Genomic DNA, 22,779 nt, shown 5'->3' with positions numbered 1-22,779 from the left:
TTATTCCAATGGCCTTGGAATATAAAAATTGCCTCACACAAGTAGATCTTGTATTGCCCTTTTTGCCTGTCTAATGTTTTGACTCCTTCACTTCTGCAGCGATATTCCAGCTGATCCAGAGCATCCGAATGGGAGGCTGAGCTGTGCAGTCGAAAAATGAGTAATTCTGGGACGTGTCCTGCTCTTTTCAAAGGATGCCATTCCCAAAGTCTTGGAACAAACCAATGGAAAAAGTAACCTCAATGCTGCCAAGAACTATTGTCCCCTTCTGCTGTGGTTTGCGACCATGCCCTCCCATCTGTACGCAGCTGCATGGAGCAGGGAATGGAGCGTTACTGTTCTCCATCTTAGGAGAACAAAGACCCACTAAATGAACTGACAACCCAAGAAACGGCTGTTTGACCTGGGGTAGAGGGGTGTTATCTGGTTTTAAGTGGAAAGAATTGGATTTTTATGGAGTTTTGTTGACACCACCCCATCTTCTCACCCTCTTGACAAGGAGCCTTGTGATTCCCTCTAACTAAATCTTTAGTTTTCAGTACTAAATCTGGAAATGTAACCATGCCGTCATTATCCCCCAGTGATAATTGTCACTTTCTGTTCTAAGATGCCTTTGTCTCTGTCCTCCCATCGCCTTTACATCTGGAGCTTTCCAAAAGGGTCACTTTAAAAATTCAGGGAGCTTCCTCTATTTTAGCTCTTTCCTCGAACGAGATTGCTACCTCCTTTTATTTCTGCACGTTTTTCTCCCACTGTCATTTTGCCACTTTTATAATGTTTTATAACGAAATTGTGAGCTAAGATGTTGGAGTGCAATGAAATTAAAATCTGCTTTAAATACATTTTGCCAGTAAATCTTGTGTGCCAACTTGTCGAGGTTCTTTGCCATGCAAATAGTATGAACGACTTGATATGCACAGTGATCTTCCAGAGTTTGTGCCCCTTCCGTACACGTGATGACGCTTTTCGTACAATCTTGTGGTATTCTCATTGAAAGACCACTCTAGTCTTTCAAGAACTTTTCTTTGCACTTGTTTTTAAAAATATTTTTCCCCCACCTTCTAGTGCCCAGCACGTCCAGTTATCGCTATCTCAGTTGATATGGGTGAAGCAATATTGTATGCAGTACCCTGTGGGAGACTGTACCAGCCTTGTCCTCTTGACAATTGTTAACCCAACCTTTGGTATAAGCATGTACTTCACAAGTTTGTAGAGTGACTGAGCAGCCAGGCATATCTCCAGAGGGATCAATGCGAGCTGCAGGGCTGCAACAAAGTTTCACAGTGACCCGTGTCAAATAAACACTTACACTCAAGGTTTCTTGATTAAACACTTATTATTAACGTGGGAGCAATATCTGTAACACAAAAATTTAAAAAATTAAACGCTCTGTTTCAATAAATCAGTAGATACCCATTTGGGATGGCACACAGACACTTCCTACACCCTGAGGTGACTTATATTAATGTCCACAGTGTCCTAGTTATTTATCACTGGTACATTAAGAGCAATACTGAGTTTGGTGTCAAACGAAAATGGTTATGGGAATAAAACAATGGTCAACACATATTCTTAAGCAGGTAAGTACTTTTGAACCACCCAATGCAAAGTAAACAACCGTTTCCCAGCTACACAAGTTCTAGAAGCTGGGAGGCTTGTGAGGGAAAAAAGCTGCAAGTGACTCTGCAAAAAGCAACCAATAGAAGGGACAAGAGGGAGAACATCAGGGGACTACTGCACTACGAATTGAAGGTCGGCGGCAGCAATGGGCAAACTTCAGATCAGCTGCACTTTGCAGGTTTCAGCTTCTCGCGAATAGCACCACCACAGTTCTCGGAAACCTTTATGGACATTCCTCGCATCTCGGGCCCAGCACTCTTTTGAGGTGGCTCAGGCTTAGTCAGTCCTGCTTCATGAGAGTCCGGAGGATCTCCCTGGAGCTCGGGTAAACTTAGACTCATTCGATTCTGGTGTTCCTCTCCCTGGCAATCGGTTCTTGCAGCTGCAATGGAAGTACAGCCAGCTCCAAGAGGATTTCCAGATTAGGTTGTCTTGGGGTCGATTGGTCCCACCAACCCAAGGGGAGAAGTCCTCTTTTGCAGGGCTTCTCTAGTCGAGGACAATTCGGAGCTTCAGCACTGCAGCAGGGCTTCACCGTACAAGCCAACGGTCCAGGAGTTGTAGGAAGCGTCTCTTCCAAGTTCTTCTTCGGATTCCTTCGTCCAGTGGTCGACTGTACCTTTCAAGCAAAAGAGCTTGCCTTTTATGCAGGTTTCTCCCATTCATTTGCAGCCTAGCTGTCACTCACACAGCAGCGTGTTTGTCCACCAAGGACAGCGAGTCAGCCAATCACCTTTGTGTGCATTGCTGTAACCAAGGGGATTAAGCACTGGGAGTTTCGGGCACCTCCCTCACTTCCTGCCCTGCCAGAAACGCTGGAGCCAGAGGTGGGCTTCACTGGTGAATCCCGGCAAAGACCAAATTAACAAAGGGACCAAACCTGGTTTGGCACGCAACGTAAATCTCAAGAAGGACCTTTCCAACAAGAAATTGCGAAAAAAAAAAGACGCCCTGGCCATTTTAACAAAATGGGCACCCTTGGGTGCTTTACTGCAGCTGCAGTTGCTGCCCGCGGTGTATACACACAATGGTAGCAAAAAGTAAACCACTGCCACCAGCCATTAATTGTAGAAAGTCTAACATAAAAATGTTACACGAGAAACTAGGCAAAGGGGATATTAGTAACCCCTCCAGCACCCTATTGTAAGATAGTGTGTGCTGATCTAGAAAGTTACAAATGTAAGTAAAGTCAATTTTACTTCACTGCTCTTGGAAACAGTAGTTATCCAAGAGAAGGTATTTAAATCTTAGCATTAATCCAAGGGATTTATTTCTATGTGACACCGCACTGAATGTGCTGTGTCACAATGTAAAAAGGGGGTGATGGGGAGTTTGTCAGACTCCAAAACCAAAAGAAAGTGTTCAAATCACAGGATTATACATGAGTTGGAAAAAGGCCTCCCTCTCTCCAGGATAAAAATTAAAAGTCCTAAAGTCCAGCAAAAAGAGTTGGGGGAGGAGGGGGGGGTGAGTCTGGGTCTCTAAGGTAGAAGGGAATTAGCACATTTCTGAGAATTCTCCGTAACAGTACGCCTTTAATATTTGGAGTAGTAACAATCCAAAGAAATTGGTAATGGGTAGCAATTAATCTGCCCTCCTTGTCTACTCTGAATCCTGATGTTTTAAGATTGGTGCCATCAGCAACTGTGTCATCATGGGGGGGGGGGGCATAATGTTTTTGCAGCTTGCTCCAAAAAAGAGCTCCTCCAAAGAAAAGTTTGCCTCTTTCCTATAAGCCTCAAATTCGGGAGGACATATTTTGGGTTCAAAATTGTATGTGATACCCTGCAGGACGTCCTGCGTCACTTCAACATGGGAGCCTTTGATGCAAACCACTGACTGGGAAAAGTGGCTTTCTGTGTTTGTCTTCTCACTTTGTATGCTTCAGAAAAGATTGGATACAGCTGTTCTACAGGTATAAGTGTGAAAGTCCAAAAACGATTTACTCTTCCCCCTGAAATGCCTGAAGTTGAAGATGATTTTCTTTGTGTTGTCTATTATGTGGCTTTTCCCTAGAACACCTTTTTGTCATTTGATCAAAGTCTTACATTGGTGCAATTTTCCCCACAAATTACATTGTTCCCTTCTGTCACATTTTCTGGAAATAATATAATATCTACTATATCTATTGTACTTATCAGTGCACACTTTGTATGCACTAATGGGAAGTTTAGTAAAGTATACATATTCCTCAACCAGCCTAGGGCAGCTCATGCAGTCTCTGATTTTCTTCAGTGTATCATTTATTATTGAGGGTTTTCATTGAGCGTGAACCTAGTTTCGTGAAGCAACGGAGCACTTTACAATCAGGGGGGGAAGCTCTGTGAAGGAACCAGAGAAGCGGCGTGAGCTAACCAGGCAGACGGTGGTCAGGCAATTTGGCAGAAGGTGATCTACAAGCAACCAGGGGAGGAAACAGTGCAGAGAAGAACACCCAGACTCAGGTAGGGCTGGGAGTTGAGTGTGTGGGGGACTAGGTGTTTTAGAAGAGCCATGCAAGGGTGCAAGTCTGATGGTGACATGGATCATGTTGCAGAATTGGACGTAGACCGAGAATGTATGTCTTTTGGGTCTTTCTTCCTGCACTCATGGTCAAGTCTGCACATGGCCTTACTTGTAGTGGATCGTAGGCCTGCTGAGATGCTGCGTTTCGCAGTTAAGGTAGCTTGCCGGTTTCATCCTTTTAGATGATGCAGCAGGATGGTGGTCAGGGTGATGTGGCTGAATTTGCGAAGACCTTTGAGTTGTGCTGCAGCATACATTTTGGGTGCCAGGGTAGATGAAGGAAGACCTTCCAATAGGGCATTGCCACAATCCAGGTTGGGAAAAACAAAGGTTTGAACAGCACATCTGAAAAAATTTCTGGGATCAAGGACTAGATTTTCAGCAGGATAGACAAGCAGTTTTTGTCTTCCTTGCTTTGTGCTGTTTGAAGTTGAGGCGTCTGTCAATGTCAATCCCAACAGACATGGCACAAGGTGGCCAGCTGGGGTTGTGACACCCTCGAGGTTAATAGCAAAGAGCCAGGTCTGGATGCTCTGGGTGTTCAGTTTTGTTGGTTGATCTTTTGGGTACCGCTTTGAATACCCAAGCATCTGGTCTATTCAAGTCCAGCCTGCATGTACAATCTTTTCACTTGAAGCATAGATTCCCCGTAAGACCTCCACTTCTCGTGTTCTGCCTTGTAATTGGCTGGACTGACATCCTAAAAAGGCAGCCCAGCTTAAGGTGCTAGAAGCTCTTTTGGGTGCATTTGCGACAGCTGTCGGATTGGATTTTCAGTTGACTGTTGGCGTGGGCTTTGTTAGCCATTTTGCAATAATTAATCCGAGTCGGTGGGCCGGTGTGATTGTATGGGTGTGAATGACAAGATGTGTTAAAAAGAATTAATGAATGGGTGGGTGAATAAGTGGGAATGTGGCTGCAGGTGAGTTAAGGGTTTTTCTTTGATGTATGAGGGATACATATGCTTCAGAATTGTTCTATGTTGTCCCCAGGGCATGATGCTAGCTGCCTGTATAAGCATGCTACAGGAAGCGATAGTGCAAGGGGAGAAGACCAGATCGATGTTCAGGGTTTTCACGCTAGCCTGTGTATTACTACTGTTAGATCATTCTAAGAGTCAGTCTTTCTACTAGTTCTTACAGGAAAATGTTGTTATGAAACTATCTTTTCAAATGTGTGGCCATGTCTGTGAGAGGCAAGCAAATTGTTTACAAAGCCATGGGCCTCACTAGGTGGTAAAAAATATTAGCACTCCGACAGGGGAGCCAGCCAATCGCTCGAATCGCTGACTTAAAAACACGATCCAAACCTGCATTCCGTGAAGGCTGCTGACACATGCCATATTTCCCCCACATCCCCTTCTCTCCCTCCGATCCCACTAACCTGATTTCCTTTGGCATGCCGCTGCCACGTCAGCCCCTGGGGTGCTGTGGAAATGGAAGAAAGGCTGCGCATGGAGCGCCGCCTCCAATCTCTATACCGTTACATTGCTGTCTGCTCCTAGCAATAAAACCTGACCTTGCTGACAGCGCTGGGGCCAATCATTAAGACCCTTGTTAGAACTTGGGGCTTGCGACGGGTCGGGTTTATTTCTATTTTCTTTCTTTAAAGAATGTAATGCAAGCCTGGACATTTATGCCTTCTCACAAGAACAAAGTATTCTCATCTAAGCTGCAGGGAATGGTCCAATCATCGTGCACTTGGGTGGGCCTTTTTCTGTTACTGGACCTACCTACCTGTATATCTCCTGCAGAATCCAGCGGCAACATCTACCTTCAATCTCATACCAGCTACAATATCAGCAGGAGACCATGTACAAGACCTGTCTGATTTGTTAGTCAATACTATGAATATGGTGTCAATTACCAAATTAAAATTAGTTGTTAAATCATGACCAATATTTCATAGCCTACTGAATCAAAGGTCTTGCATAGCACCGATATATATGCATGGTTAAGAAAATGTATGTGGGGGTGTCCTCTATCACATCATATAAAACTCATACTCCGAAAAGGAGCACACACCAGGCAAGAAGCAATGCTGTTTATTACAGCTGGGCAAGCACAAATCGAACAGAACAGTGGACTAGAACTGATTGATGAGAGCTGACATCTAGTCATACAGAGAACCTTAGTTTTATAATCTGAATACGATGGTCAAGGCATTTGATAGTTGCAGTTTGAAGGTTTGCATTTTCTACCATTCTCAAGAAATGCATTGGCTCTGCTACATCATATCCTTGGAGCTAACGTATGTTAGAAACTGGAGTAAAAAGATCAACAGCATTCCAACTCGTCGCCTCCCTGTGTGGCGCCACATCGATTCTCACCCCTCCCAGGAGCAGTTTTCAATTAGAATAACATTTGTGCTGACCACCAGAACTTTATTATACTGCCATTGGTCAGCACCATTGAGGAAAGAACATGTGGCACCCTGCTTCTGGTGGCAAGGGAGACATCCACACGGTACTTGCTAGATATTTGTCTTTGCAAACCCTGTAGTGGATACTCTGAAGACTGGCCACCTTCCAGTAACATCGAAACGTACCTTTTGATTGAGCCTCCCAGGAACTCAACTCTGTCCAGTTCCCCCTTCCCATAGCCACCTGCCGATAGGCACTTGTGGCCCTGTGAACAGTTCTCTGGCTCAAGTCCACTTTCCCCTCTACTCCCGAGTGTCCGCAGGATTGGCTTGCTGCCCTGTCATTACATCACCCAGTTTTGTCTTAGCTGCTTCAGTCGTGCCTGTGACTTGCATCTTGAGCTCCATTTACCCCCCTCCCTGTCCCATGTGGTGTTAATCACGTGTTTAAAGCGGGGCTTCCCAGGCAGGGCCCTGTATGGGGGCATCCCTGCTGAATGTGTTTACCAGGACTATTTTGTCACTCTGGTGCTAATCATAGTAAATTCCCTTAGGCTGGTAGTACACACGCTACGTTCCCCACTCTCATGTTTCCCCAGAAGGTCTTCCTATATGGTGTAATTGCAGTTTGATTGTGTTCCTGTGGTGTTCTGCCACCATAGGGTGCCCTGTCACCCCTTTGCTTACTTTTCGTAGGTGTGCCCTCCTATCTGGTGCTGAATTAGCAACTTTTAATACATTCTCCCCTTCGATCGATCTTTTGATCACCATATCCTTCTCGCTCATTTTCTCACCCTTTTCCTTGCGCATCCATACCCGTGTGACCCTGCTTATGTCCCCTTCATGTCCTTCTATGTATTTTCCAAATACTAGTATATTTGTCCCATCTGGTGAGCACTCACCCCAAAGGGCTTCATAGTTTTCTAAGTCTTGTGGGGGTGCTGTAAATATTAACTCTACATCATCCTCACTCTCGTTCACGCTTGGGAGCTCCTTACCGAACACCTCACCAAGCTCCAATTTTATTAGCGTACATTATATAATGTGCTTTTCTTTGATGGCAATTGCACCAGCCGATGACCGATGGGCCGATGTAGGCGACGAGCAAAGGGACCGTTATTTTGAACATTGCTGCAAGCCAATCCAGGACTCTGGCAAATAGTGCCAGCCAGGTGTTTGATGTAATGTCTTGTCTCTTTAAGTCATCTTTTCATGTATTGTTTGTATTTCTTAGACAGCCTCTGTAAGTGTTCCGTTAACAGTATCTTTTCAGAGTATGGTGGTGCAACATGTGCTTCCGATCTTGTGGCACATGCCGCCTTCCATTGCAGTAATAAGGTCTAACATGTAGCGGTTCTGGAGGGCCATCAAATGCAATGCTCAGAGCTCTTCTCGCACCGCATTCAATCCTTTTTACGGTTGCATTAACCTCTCCATTTCTGGGTCGATAGCTCGTTGAGTGTCATCAAATCTGCACGGGACACTACCAAGGTAAAGCTGTGGAGTGTCACCAGTGTGCATACTCCTTGCCAATTTGGTGGTAGCTGGGCGTAAGCTCTTGTTCTGCAGGCCCACCACACGTTTGTCACTGTTGCTGTCCTTTTCTAAAACGCTGCAGTGCTCATCGTCCTCTTGCAGGCAGTGTTGGTCCCCAGCACCACTTTCTTGTTTGCTCTGAAACCGAGTACTGTGTGAGAGGTTTTATGTAAAATGTACAATGGGCAAAGCCTTAAAATGGATAGGTGAAAAACATGTATACTATCCCATATTCTCCTGCAATCGCCATCTATTTTCTTCAGCACGTTTGCTTCATACTGCACCAGCCCTTCTGCACAGCACTGTACCATCCCTCTTTCCCATTTTCCTTTTTGGTACACCAAACCCTTTATTCGCGTTAAGGGTCTGGTGTGGCACCAGGGTATGTCGTACCTGCCAAATTCTTTTAGAATATTCTTTTGTGGGCAGTGACCACCTGTTTTCCCTTCTGTGCTCCCTCTGTTATATTCTTGTATCATGTGCTTGGTAGTTTTCTCCTGGGCCATGCTTTCCCGTTGCATATAGCTGTCTTCATACACCTCCTCCCCCTCATCTCTCAATTTTACTTGTGTGCCCTTGGAACATACTCCTTGTTCTGCATAGAGACATATGCATTGGACATCCTCCTTCCTCTACTGTCATTTACTGTGGCAGAAATTGTTTTGGTGGCTCTGCGAGTTGTGGGATAAGTGAGCACACATGGCATGTGCCATGGGGGCTTCCTCGCCCCACCCTCTTCATCTCCTTGCAACTCATGTTTTCAATTGCTAGATCACTTCAAAGGGAGTGCAAAACCTGGGCACCTTCCACTTTCTCACTGTGTTGCATATTAGAATTCTGTCATCAGGATAGAGGGGTTGTGCTCGCAGAAAGTCCTCTCCCCCCCCCCCCCCACTGCCCCCTTGATGGGATTGTGCGCTCCTCAATGTTGATCGGCCGACTTGTAGATCGCTGAACCTGGTGGAAGAAATAGGAAAGCACAGTTGTCATTTCTCTCAAGTACTGTTTCATTTCATCAGCAAGGACCCCTGAACTAGGGTTACCATTCGATACTCAACATGTAGGAGGTAGAGGCGCATGCATCCTCCTATCAGTAACAATTGAGTCAGTGGTCTTCTGCACTGGGTGCGAGTTCCGCAGGGCAGAAAGAGCAAGGGTGAGGCAAAAAAGCCAATTTTGGCACAGAGAAGAGGTTAGCTTTGCCAAGCGTTCCAAGTAAGCCATTGAGCCGTTCAGCAATTCTGTTCGCTTGCAACCTGTGCAAAGCTTGTGCTTTACCCCTAAGAGACGCATTATCTCATCAAAAAGGTTGTTGGCGAAATGCTGGCTTGCTTACTCCACATCTTGAAAACGCGCCTCTCACCAAGAATTTGGCTGCAGATTATGCATACTTTTTTGCACAGTGTCCCACCTCAAGCCAACGTGAAAATGGACAAACAACATTAATCATGCACCTATTTTTTGCATGTTAATAGTTGATATGTAAGTGCCGAAAGGGCCCTTCCAGCTGAAGTATTGTTCCCCTTATGGTTTTTAAAGTATTGTTAAGATGGATTTCTGAACTCTGTCCTGGAGGGGCAGAGGTTCAGAAGGCCAGTCTAGTTTCTTGGAACAGGGTAACCTCTGGACAAGCCAGACCAATCAGGGTGGTGATGGCGGCGGTCAAGACTAAGTCTCAAGAGGGGTGAGGGTGACTGAAAGCCCGCAATGAGCACACAAAGCAAGGACGCTTACAAATTACTCCAGACAGGTGTTATATTAAAAATATAGACACATTTATTACAAAGCCTTTGTAACCTCGACCATAGTAAAGAATCACGGTAAAACTCCAATAAACCAACGCATCACAAGCAATACAATATATATACAAGACCAAGGGGTCTAAAGAGTTAGAAGCACGAAATATGCAGACCACCTAGATGGGGAGGAAAACAGGCAGTGCAAGTAATCGTTAGACCCAGTTTGACATCGGAGGCCACCTAACTAGAAGGAAGTCCGAGCCCTACAAAGAGTGGAGCCTTGTGCTCAAATGTACCTGCACACGCGGGTGCCAACGGGCAAAGGAGAGTCTCTTCAGGGAGATTAGGCAGTTCAGAGAGGTGAACAAAATGATGATGAACAGTTCCCCGCTACTCAAGCGCGGCCTCCACTTGTGGGCAGAAGCAGGGCGGGAGTGCGGAAAAGGGTTGCTGTTTACGATAGCGGTGAAGATCCACAGGCTCCTGCAGGAGGGCGACCGGTTAGGATATTGACAACTGACTGGTCCCTGATGGTGGCAGACCCTGGCTTCTCCGGTTCCGTTTCGGTACTGGCAGGTTCAGATGCGATCAGCAGGATATCTCGACACTGTGTAGATTCCGCAACAGCAGGAGTCGGGGTCGAGGGTGTCCCAAAATGCAGCGAACATGCACAGGTTTGTTACCACAGCAGGGCAACTCGGCAACCGCAGGTATTCCGGTCCCAAATGTCACGTCTCACTTCAGACCTAGGAATGCCAAGTGTACGAATCGTGTGAGAGTGCCGAGGACACAGGATTAGCAGTAAGCCAGACGGCGGTGACCGAGCAAGGTTCCTGTGTAGGCTGGTCAGTCCACTGCATGGCCCAGGGACGATTCCGAAGGCTTACATACAGGATTTGGTGAAGATGCAGAGAATAGTTGTTCCCACTATTCTAAAGAGTCAAAGCGCCAATACAGGCCTTCTCGTTCGATCAGAGGCAGAGGGGTCTCACAGGACGACAGCAGTGCAGGGTGCCAAACCTTCAGCGGGTCACCAGCGATTCCTCGACTCAGCTTCTTAGTTGCAGGATACTTGGCGCCTTATCCTTCGTTCGTGAGAACTCAGGAGATCGACATGGTAGTGGTGTTTCCAGCCTCCTCTTATCCAGAGTTCCCTTTGCGCCAAAACGGAGAGGACCCAATGGGAGATCTGCTCACAAAACACTCACACCATATGTGGACCTATCACGGACCACGGTGGTCCCAGGCATTCAAGACACTCTAGACACTCTGGCATCCAGGATGTGTATTGGGAACAGACATCCCAGCCCACATCCTGGAGGCACACACAAGGCATGCAGAAGCCCGCGAAAGCGTTTTTTTGTGCGGGAAAGTGCATGGCCAAATAAGGACTGCCCCGGTCGGCTCAACCTGTGGGCAAGGTGAAGGGGCAAGACGGTCAGCGGACAGGACAAAGAACCTTGTGGCATGGCCATTTTGGAGGCCAGGCCACCCATTTAGGCCAAACGCGGTTAACATGGCAAAAAGGGGTTCAAAACACAAAGAAACAATAGCTGCCACCAGTCCCGTCCCTGACACACTTGCACATTTCATGATGAGTCCAGCAAGAGTTTCTAGGGCCCTTGGAATGACTAGAGACCCAATAGCGCGGTAATGTAAGTGACGGTGCACTCTTGTTTCATGTTGCACAAAAAGCTGCAACATGAGGAAAGGACTAAGGGAAACAGTCTCCCAGTACTGACTGTCTTAAGGGCATGTCAGTTTCCCCAGAAGAATTGAGCGAAAGCCCAGAGGAGTGTGGCAGAAGGCTGCGCTTCTCTGGCAAAGCCTAGATCAGGGTGTAAAACAACAGCAAAAAGTTTGGGGGTTGCCACATGGAAGGAAAATTACCTACAATCATGAAATCTATCCTAACAAGTATAACCAAACAAAAATTGTTGACCGGTAATGCAGTTCGCCATAAATTCTGCCACTCGTGCCAATTTGGCACATACCACCCTTCATTCAGTTCTGCCAATATGCCTTCTTTGGATGCATGGGTGGGGAAGTCAAGCTGTTCTAGTGCTACAATTGGAGGTTTCATGGACATCAGAGGCTTCCCAGTGCTATTCTGTCCCCGAATCAGGTCAGTGGGTGAGAGTGTGCACCCATGATGTATCCATAAGTCCTTTTCCTCTGTTGGTGCCGCTCCCTGCAGCTCTATAATTTGGACAATGGGTATAGTGTTGAAACTTTCCTTTCACTCTACCTCCCCACCCATCTTCCTTTCTGCTGCCATAAGTGGAGCTCGCTCTTCTGCCCCGTGGTACCTTCTGATGCCTCCTTCAGGTAAATGGGCTGCTTCTGTCGCCAATCTGGTAAGCCATTTCATTTTCTAATGATCTTCTGTCTACCTGTGTAGGTGGCACATTTTATTATTGCCACTTTACTGGTACTTTTACAGTCTCAATTAACTGAGCAGTTCTGCATGATGCACAGGAGACCAGTCACTCATGAACCCTCCATTTCCCCATCGTGCCAATCCTAAATGTATTATTGATGTAACATAGGTGAAATCGGAGATGTTAGCAGCGTGTTCTTCCATCGTGTTCAATGCACTGATCATTGCCACTAGCCCTGCTGCTTGTGCGGACTAGTGTGAGGGTAATCACTTTTGGGAGGCTATTACATATTTGCCATGTATGAATGCCATGTATGTAGCACACCAATGCCGTTCCAGTATCTCTCCTTCCTGTCTCTGGGTCTATACTCGAGGACCCGTCATTATACACCATGTCAGCCCCTGCTATTTTTTCTTCCTTTACCTGTATGTTCCCTCGCATCCTGCCAATGTGCACGCTGCACAATCGTGTATGTAGTACCCTTCCTGTACAGGCTCTAAGTAGGTAGCTGGGTTGACCACACAGCACCTTACCACCTCAATGGCTGGGTTTGTTAATATTGCCTTGTAACCTGACGCCCTCTGTGTGGTTAAAGTGCTTTTTGATTTCTCGAGGATGGCAAATGGCGAGTGTTCCACATACAGTACAACGGGGCACCCCATGGTGATTGTCGCTGCATTTTCTATGGCAAATGTTGCAGCCGCGAGTGCTTGCTCACAGGGGAAATGTCCCTGCATCACTGGGTCTAGAACACCACTGTAATAGGCCAGTGACTGCTGTCCCTGTGGCTTCTTTTGGGTGAGAACAGCCATCATCACTGAGCTCTCGGAGTGTGAAAATAGATAAAATATTTCTCTGTAGTTTGGGGTGGCCAGCAATGGCGTGTGGGCCAGTCTATCTTTTATCTCTGTGAAACGTTAATTTCAGATGTCTATTTTAGTTCCTTCTGCTCTTTTTGTGCTTCTTAAAGGCCCTGCGATAGGGGTTTTGTGAAAGTCCAATAATCGAACACCCATGACATGCAATAGTTGCATAGTCCCTGCAACTTCTGCATGCCCTTCACTGTACATGGGCAGGTTGTGGAGTGAACGACCTGTACCCTCTGGTGTTATCCCGCAACCATCTAAGGATGTTATGTGTTCCAGATACACAACCTCTTCTTGGCAATATTGCAATTTCGCTTTGGCCACCTTGTATCATTTTTCTGCTAGTAATGACGGGTGTGCTGAGTCTGTTGTGCACTCTTCCTGCATAACAACAAATTGTCAACATACTGAGTCACTGTTCTTTGGCATTTGTACATTGCACCGGTCCATCTGGTTCAGCCTGTTGAAAATGCTAGGTGACTCTAAGTACCTTGAGGCAAACGAGTGTGCTCAAATCTGGTCCTGTGATAAGTGAACGAGGTCCAGTATTTTGAGTCTGAGTGCAAGGGAATAGAAAAGAAGGCTTCTTGAAGTGAATGACTGAAGTATTTCACCTTTGTCAGATGCTGCACGATATTGTGGCGGAGTTTGGGACAATGGGAAATTCTGCTTCAACCACATCGTTTAGAGGGCACAGGTCCTGGATGAAATGCCATGACCCACCCTTCGATTTCTTTATCGGGTATATCGCTGTGTTGCATGATGATGAGGTCTGGATGATGCCCTGTTGCGATAATGCATGTTGGGTAGGGAATATTCCCTCATCTACTACTCAACGATGGGAATTGTTTTGCACAGGGCAATAGTGCCCCCACTCATTTCAGTACCCCTACATCATGGCGTCCCTTTGTCCATAATGTCTCTGGCATTTTCTTGAGATCCTCTTCTGTGTTTTCCCTGTTTTTTGGCTAGCTGGCATTAGTTTTGCTACCAGCTTTTCCATTACCTGAACCTGTATCTGCATCTGCAACACCATCTCTCCCTCCTTTTCCTCATTGGAGAACAATTGTTCATCTGATACTCCTGTGAGTGTAGGCTTGTTGCATAGCACCGTACGCCATTCCATGTCCCACGCAAGATCACCATGACTTTGCGTATCACTCCTTCCTCTAGTTGTAATAAGACTGGTGTCCCCGTCATGTCATCATTCCGACTCTCTGGTCTGAACAGAAATTCTGAGGCCAATCGCAACTCCTTCTCCTGTATAACTGGGACCCATCCTAGCAAGATCTCAACCCCCGTTCAGGAACATGCTTGGGTACAAGGGCTGTACTTCCAGAGGAGTGTAGCCACACATGTAATAAATACCTGCTGTGGTGCACACCATGCCTTTTTCTGTAAATTATATTGTTGTATTCAGCTTGCTGAGCAAATCTCTGTAGTATATTGATGGGAGTGTCTTTAGAATACAGTCGTGGCACTACAATGCGTTGCATCCCAATTGTTAATGGTAAATCTTTTGTAACTGTGACCACCGTCACAGAGAAGCTGCATTATTTTGATAATGGGAATTCCCCATCTCTGAGGCAAGATTTGGTTGCTCCTGTGTCTATAAGAAAGGAGAATTTTCTTGGTCCTATTTTTTTACTGCTACCTCAGATTCTTAGGGGGTCCTAGGACTGGACATACTCAGGCTTTCTGTGGGCCCCCCCTATTGTTGCGTGTTGGTGGAAAAGGATTTCCCCTTGCAACACTGACCCCTGGTATAGTGGGGTACCATGTTCTGTCCTAGCACCACTGCAGTCCCTGCCACCACTGCTGGAGGTTGTAATTGCTGGGGTTATCTCACCATCCTTTGTCCCTCTTTGTAGCTGCGTCCCAGCCTGCTGTGTGGACATCTGTATGTGTTATGGTTGTGCTGGGAGAAGCTGGATCTGTTGCATTTGCAGCTGGATTGTACTGTACCCCAGTTGCTCTGCCACTTGGATAGCCTGTGCCTGAGCTTGCACAAAAAGGCAGGTTCACGCTAGGTGCCCTATGTAGTGGCATATATAACATTCAACGAAGAACCTGCAACCTGATCCTCTATATCCCCCTTGTTCTTGCTGCTGGTACCCTCTTACCATAGGAAACGATCCCCTATACATGTAGCTCCCTTATAGCGGTACGTTCCTCAAGGGAAACCCTCCCTTTGGTGTAGGAACCACTGCTGCAGCACATCACACGAGTATTGCCCCTTCCATTGTGTATTTAGCTTGTTTCTTTTACACTAGTTTGTTTTCTGCCTTGACAGCATTTTCTGCCACCTGTCTCGCACCTTCTTGTTTTTGGTTGCAATAATGCACTATTGTTGCCTATATTTCAAGCCAGCCTTTAGCCTCAATGCCCAGAATCTTATCAACAAGGGTATGCATTAATCCCAGGACCTTTGCATCTCTTGCCTTCATAGGTCCTGTACCTTTCATATAATCTGCTGGTTCATCGTCTCGTTTCATTTTATGAGCCATTACCGTCCCTAGGTCGTAGCTGTCAGGATGCCTTGCAGAACTTCCCAAACCTGTGCTCGAAAATTATGAAATGGAGTTCGTAATGAGCATTTCTGCTAAACCTTACCTCTTTGTAGCCGGCCTGATTTCATATCTTGTCTGCCTGCTCTCCTATAATGGCTGTGTACAAACATTTCATGTCCCCTATTGCTAGTTAACAAGGGGGGGTCCTGGGAGTCCCTCTGCCAGACATTAGTCCTGGTTGCGAGAGACTTACCCAGAGTCTTTAGCTCACTATCTTTCACAGAGAAGAAATATCCCAAACATATCAGTCTTAGTCCTGCCCTGGGGCAGTCCAGCACCGAAATGCTAGGCAATTCCCCTCTGAACAAGAGTACCAACAGCATCCCCAGACACGTGTTTTGGTCTGGTTGGACCTCATCAGTAGGGAGGAGCTGTGCCTCTCTAAGAATAGTGAGCAAGGGGTCCACGTCTGGAGTCCCCTATTGCTAGTGTCACCCCTGCTGTCTTTCTCGAACACCTCTATCCATTTACTGGCTCCTGCCACGAGGGAGGGAAGGCTGCATATTAGTGTGTCCCCGTCCATTGTTTGCCATGGCACGTAATGTGCGCCTGCTCTCCCTTTCTGTAGAACTGGCATTGCACGTGTCTTTGGACCTATCCCTCCTCCTTTGGAGACCTGAGTGCTGGCGCATATTCTGTTCCATGTCCGCTAGGGATTTCCTCTTTCCCCTTGTGTGTATTTCCTCCTTTCGTGTGTCTTTGTCCTTTTCCCTTGTTCTTCTATAGTCCCTTCCTGAGGTTTCTCACTGGAGTTGGTATACCCTGCTGCAGGTCCTCTCTCTCCTGCAGTTTCCTCTTTAGCTTTTTCCCCTTTTTGTCTCTTCATATAGCTGCCAGAGCCCCAATATGGTCCATCGGCTTTTCAGCTTGGAGCCCTTGTATTTGGATAAACGATATGCAAACGTATTTTCTATTTTGCTGTCAAAAGTACCTTCCCCAGGCCACGCATGGAAGCACTAACCTGCAGTCTCCTGGGCCCATTCAAAATTATAAGTTTATAGTTATATTGATTTTTGGCACGTGTGATCCAAGGGGCTGTCTATGTAAGCCATTATCTCCCTTCGTCCCTATCTATTGATCCCAGCTACCCTGTGTTCCCTTTTTCTCTTCCTCCCATACCCCACACACCCCCATCACACCTAACTCAGCGTGCACTCTGGCCCTCTCCACAGGCCTGACCAGGCATTTCACTCATCACACCAATCCTCTACAGGGCCAACCACTCACTCAGTGTTGGTATCCAATGGCCCTCTCCCCAGGCTCACTGTTTCTTATGTTAGAGCAAATGTGCACTGTGCCTCCTCTGCAGTTTGCACACACCAGCTGCTACAGTGCCCAGGCTCACTATTTTACATGAGTTACCTCCTGGTGTTGACTCTTCCACCACAAGCCCACACCATAAAACACTAACTTCCACATGTGTTCCTCCATATACCCCAAAACAAGATAAAACTCATTGACACAACTCTTACCCCAATGATGCATGTATATAATCTGATACTACGTGAAATTCCCATCGAATGGTTTGCCACACACTACGCATCTCCTGCTCTAATACAGGCGTGCCCACACCACTCCCAATTGGGTGTCACACACTAATTTCTAATACTACTACAGCCGATTGTCTTCACTCCTTGAGGATGCGTCCTAGACACCATAACTATCTAACTCTCCCCATTGTGTCCATGCACCACGATGCAGCGTGTTCTTACACAGTATACTTGTGTCCTAGAGACGCTTCAGTCCCCTTGGCATCGGCCATCTGACTGAGCATGGGTGGCGTTTTGGACCAAGCAGACCTTTGTGAACTCTTTCTGTGGGGCTTCCCTCCTCAGTGATACGTGTGGTTCAGGTCCGTGGTCGCCGGACCCGTGCCCCAAGGGAAGGTGGCCTGGGTACCGTCGGCGACCCGGGAGGATTTAGGATCTCTCTGGGGACTCTAAAAATGTACTCAGGAGGGGGTGAATGGTCCTTGGATCATACCATATAAAACCTGTACTCAAAAAAGGAGCACACACTGGGCAAGAAGCAAAGCTGTTAATTACAGCTGGGCAAACGCAAATGAAACAGAACAGTGGACTAGAACTGATTGAGAGCTGTCATCTAGTCATACAGTGAACCTTAGTTTTATACTTTGAACACAATGATCAAGGCATGTGACACAGTTATAGCTTAAAGGTTTGCATTTTCTACCATTCCCAAGAAATTCATTGGCTATGCTATGTCATATCCTTGGAGCTAACGCATGTTAGTAGAAACTGATTGCAGCGTAAAGATCAACAGTATCCCAACTCATCGCCTCGCCACGTGGCACCACATCGATTCTCAGCCCTCTCATGAACAGTTTGCAATTACTAGAATAACATTTGTGCTGACCATCGGAACTTTATTATACGGCCATTGGCCAGCAGCATTGAGGAAAGAACACGGGGCACCCTATTTATGTTGGGAAGGGAGACATTGACACGGTACCTGCAAGATATTGGCCTTTGCAAACCCTGTACTGGGAGGATGGCCACCTCCCAATAACATTGAAACATACCTTTTGATTGGCCGTCCCAGGATGGAACCCCACTCGGTCCAGTTTCCTCTTCCCATAGCCACCTGCTGATAGGCACTTGTGGCCTTGCGAACAGTGTTCTGGCTCAAGGTCACTTCCCCTCTACCCCCAAGTGCCCACAGGATTGGCTTGCTGCCCTGTCATTACATCACCCAGTGTTGTTTTAGCTGTTTCAGTTGTGCCTGTGAAGTGCAGCTTGAGCTCCTCCGCTCTGGCCTGTGGGGTGGTAATCTTGTTTAGAGCAGGGCTACCCAAGCTGGGCCCTTCCTGGGCACATCCCTGCTGAATGTGTTTACCGGGGCTATTTTGTCACACTCTGGTGCTAATCATAGAAGGGTCCCCTGGGCCTATAGTACACACACTGCATCCCCTGCCCTCCTGTTTCCCCGCAAGGTCTTCTTTTATGGTGTAACTGCAGTTTGTGTTCCTGTGGTTTCCCCCCCTAGAGGATACACTTTCGTAAGTGGTAGGTGTGCCCCCCCCCCCAAATCTGGCGCTGAATTGGCACCTTTTAATACAAAAACATCGCCTCTCAAACAAATGAGGAAACTGGTTTGTATTTACATATCCATTCTAAATGTATTGATTATATTCTTGCCCAATCTTGAACCAAGTATGAACCAGTAATGCAAAACAGAAGCATACGAAATGATTAGCATTAGCCAAGCCAATCGGTCTGGCTTTATTACATCTCATTTTGCCTCCAATGCCCAAGAACTGACTCGCCACACTTGGATGCAGCATATTGCACTGTTAAATGCCCTTTAAATACCTGGGCCTGAGAACTTTTTACAGTGATATAAAATCCCACTGCACAAATGGTCTTCAGACACTTTAAATTAGGCCCGCCCCTGCTAATGTCAGTACTCTTACGCATTGGCATAGCAATTCAATGCTGGACACAACCACGTTTAGTAGACTTTTTATTTCTTTTTTCCAAAACACTTTATTAATTTCCACAAAAAACTTAAGCAACAGTAGTAAAAGTAACAAAGTTCCACACTAATCAGAACAAATGCAATTCACAGAACAATAAAAGAATCCTAAATTGTCAGATCAATAATCGACCAATCTAAGTGGATCAATAAAGTAACATGCGTACATAAAAGACAACACAAACCAAAAGACCACACAAAGGACACTACAAATGGGAAGAGGAAGAGAAAAGAGAAAGGGAGAAAGGAACCCCACCAACCTTACCACGAATACCATAGCCATCAAAGCAACTCAACCTTCAAGTTAATCATAAAGAGCCAAAAACGGTCCCCACAGCTTCCTATAATCTTCTTCCTTATCCTTATTACGAAATGAAACCCTATCAAATTGTGCCAAAATATGCAATTCCGTCAGCCAATCCTCAACATTAGGTTTCTTCCTTGTTTTCCAAATCCTGAGGATTAACTTAATCGCTATCATTATGGCCCTATCAATCCAGCAAGAATGTCTCCCAGCTCTTCCACCCCCATCTTTATGGGAAAGTAAAATAATATTCAATGCTGATCTCCGCAAAACAATACCAAAAATCAAATCAATCCGATCGATTACTGCCGTCCAAAACACTTGCACTCTCGGGCAATCCCATAGCAAATGCAATAAAGTACCCCTACCAACATTACAACACCAACACAAATCATTAGGCTGCAACCCCAATCGAAACATTTTAGCTGGCGTCCAGTACAACCGCCCAACAACTTTCTGACAAATTAAACGTAGACCCATGTCAGGTCCCAAATTCAAAGCAACCTTCAGGATATTACTCCAATCAACTTCGGATATTTCACCCTGAACATCATCTGACCAAATTACTCGCAATCTAGACCACGCAACCTGGAGTTTCTCATCAATAGGCATGAATTGCATATAAGTACGCACACTGTATTCCTGACCCTCCAACAACCTACTAATCTCCGGTTTTTTTACCAATTGAACCACCAGCCATTTCCATCCTACTATTTATCATAGCCACTAAAGACAAATACCTATTCCTTTCACTTCGCCTTAATCCAAACCTACCCTGTAATTCCACAAAACTCAACAACCGATTCCATCCATCCGCCAGTTTCAGAATTCCTTTATTTACCCAACTACTCCAATTCAAACCTTTAGTATCAATCTGCAACGCTTCATTATACCATATAGAAGCATCAGGACTGAAAGTAGACTTAACCTCACGTTATTGAACTTTTGTGAAAGGTTTATGTAGAGCATGTTTTTAAGAGCTCTCAGTGCTAGAGGTATGAGGTGGAAGTCTGGAGGCAGGGGAGGTAGGTTAGCATGTTATATAAGGAAAACAATTGTTATTACCCAAATTGACATTTTACAATTGACCTTTTGTCCTAATTGACTATAGTGGTCCTACTTGACCTTCTGCACAATTGACCTTTATATTTTATATATGTATTCGGTTGGTTTTGGATTATAAATAATATAAGGGGATTGGATGTGGGTTGCTGTGGTCTCCCCCTGCATATATGTCCTAATTGAACTTTTAAATTAGGTCAATTCTCCTGAGCGCAATTGTGAAAAGGTCACTTAGTATACATCCAAACAATTGGGACAGTAGGCAAAGCTAAACAGTTCTTTTTTTGCCATTGCATTGCAGAGCAGGGCGCAAAGCTTTTCAAAAGACTGGAGCTTAAACTGCAAATCTGATGGCAGAGGGTTTCTTTTGGAAAAATAGAGGCAGCTGCTAGTGGGGAATCAGGAGTACTGGGAGAGAACTGGGAGTTATTAGCTGAAAAATCAATTAAGTTAAGCTTTAATATATGAGGAGTTTAAAATAAAAAAAAGGCCATTACCTCCACGTCCACTCTTCCTCGTCACAGTACTTACTTCATGAGGCCCCTGCCTCCGACACAGGACCTTCTATTTCTTTAAATTCCTATAACTCCTCCCCCACATCTACGTCACTCCGTTTTAATTTTTCCTGCCTCCGGCAGGTTGGACTTTTTCTTCCCGGTGCGGGGCACTGTGGAGCACCGATTGTTGTCCCCCTGGGGGTGGCTGTGTGGCAGGGCCCTCGGCTCCCTCAGGTGCGCCGCTGCTCCTGGGCCACCTGCGGGGCTTGGGGTCACAGTTGAGCGGGATTGCCTCGCTCGGTTCTTTGCTGGGCTCCGGACCGCAGCGTGAGCATTGTGTCCCGGGTCCTGCACGGCCTTTGGGAAGGTAAGCAGAGGGGAGGACTGGGCTTGATGTTTTTCCCCTCTCTCCCTGTTTTTGCCCATCTTGTTTTAACAGGCCTTTTCCTCGTGCTTTGTGTACACATCTTTATTGGAAATGATGGCAAGCACTTGGCAGTATGGGCTAAGTCTTCCCTTTTGTTGTGAGGCCTCTCTGCTTCTTGTCATGGGGTGACTGTGGCAGAGAGTATTTGAAAGTGCGGGGGCTCTTTTCTGTCGCAGGCATGTCACATACCACCCGCTCCTCAGACATACACAGCCCAGGATGCACCGGATGTTAGCTGCATTCATTCTCTGGTGGAAGGTAAGGAGAGGGGAGGACTGTGCTTTATATTTTTCCCCTCTCCTGCTGGTATGGCCATCTTGACTCCTTCAACATGCCGTTTCCTCGTGCTCTGTGTACACATCTTTATTGAAAATAATGGCAAGCACTTGGCAGTATGGGCTAGCCTTCCCTTTTTGTTGTGAGGCCTCTCTGCTTCTTGTCGTGGGGTGACAGTGGCAGAGAGTCTTTGAAAGTGCAGGGGCTCTGTTCTATCACAGGCATGTCATATACCACCCGCTCCTCAGACACACACAGCCCAGGATGCACCGAATGTTGGCTGCATTCTTTGCGTGCAGCCTGTGAAAACGGCGCAAGCGGTCGGAAGGGTACCGGCCTGGCATAGTCTACACTTCGGGTTCGAGTCTCTACGGTGCTGACTCAGCCCTTCATCCTTCCTAGACCGACGCATTGGAACGATTTAGAGATTGGGGTTACCAGGTACTGGATATAGGGCACAAGCCACCTCTCAGTCATGTGGCGAGTTAGTGGTGTGTTTGGGTCTGTGCTAGCTATGGATGCAGACTCCTTGTCCTGTCCTCTTCCGATGAACTGCACCAGGGAAGGTCAAAGGAGATGATTTTCTTTTCCCTTGTCCGGCATGGAATTATAGAAAATGCATTATGGAAGTAATGGCCATTCAGAGGGTTCCCAGTGTCCCTTCTTTTAGGGCCTAGGTCCTCCGGTGCCGACGTGTTGCTTTCATGCCTCCTCTCAGACTTGTGGAAAGTGATATGGCACATGGTGGCACATGTCTGTGCTTGGAGGGGTTCTCAGAGCCCCTGGTGCCGGTGGAGGGGGATGTGACTTCAGTGGGTTTTTCCAGTGAAGGCATACCCCAGGTGGGGGGGTTGCCTTTGATGCTTCCTGGGTAATGGGCTCCTTCCGGAGGGGGGTATCAGTTGCCGTTCCTGTCTCCTCCTGTCCAGGTTTGCATGGTTAGGACTTTGGTACCCAGGTCACGGTCCAAGTAGTTCGCCATGGGATCCGTTCTCTCCAAACGGTGGTTGTTGGTTACCGTCATGCCTGTTGTTCTCCCTGTTCAGGGTCAAGTTTTCTACTTGCGGGTGTTCCTGGTCCCTATGCACCCTGCACTGCTTGTCCGGACGTCTGGGGAGAGCGTACTCTGGATGTTGTGCA

At 46.5% G+C, this 22,779-nt stretch overlaps 1 long non-coding RNA gene across 1 annotated transcript in view; it reads left to right on the top strand.

Moving 5' to 3' along the window:
• LOC138566687 (uncharacterized) overlaps positions 1-842 on the top strand; it is a 38,615-nt gene extending 37,773 nt beyond the window's left edge. The window contains exon 3 of the long non-coding RNA XR_011301993.1: positions 100-842. This is a non-coding gene — a long non-coding RNA (uncharacterized lncRNA). The remainder of the gene's footprint in view (positions 1-99) is intronic.
• Positions 843-22,779: the final 21,937 nt, after the last annotated feature.

Source organism: Ambystoma mexicanum, chromosome 1p, assembly GCF_040938575.1.
Source record: "Ambystoma mexicanum isolate Mex_15411 chromosome 1p, UKY_AmexF1_1, whole genome shotgun sequence".
Taxonomy (NCBI): Eukaryota; Metazoa; Chordata; class Amphibia; order Caudata; family Ambystomatidae; genus Ambystoma; species Ambystoma mexicanum.
This window is presented reverse-complemented; position numbering and strand designations above follow the sequence as displayed.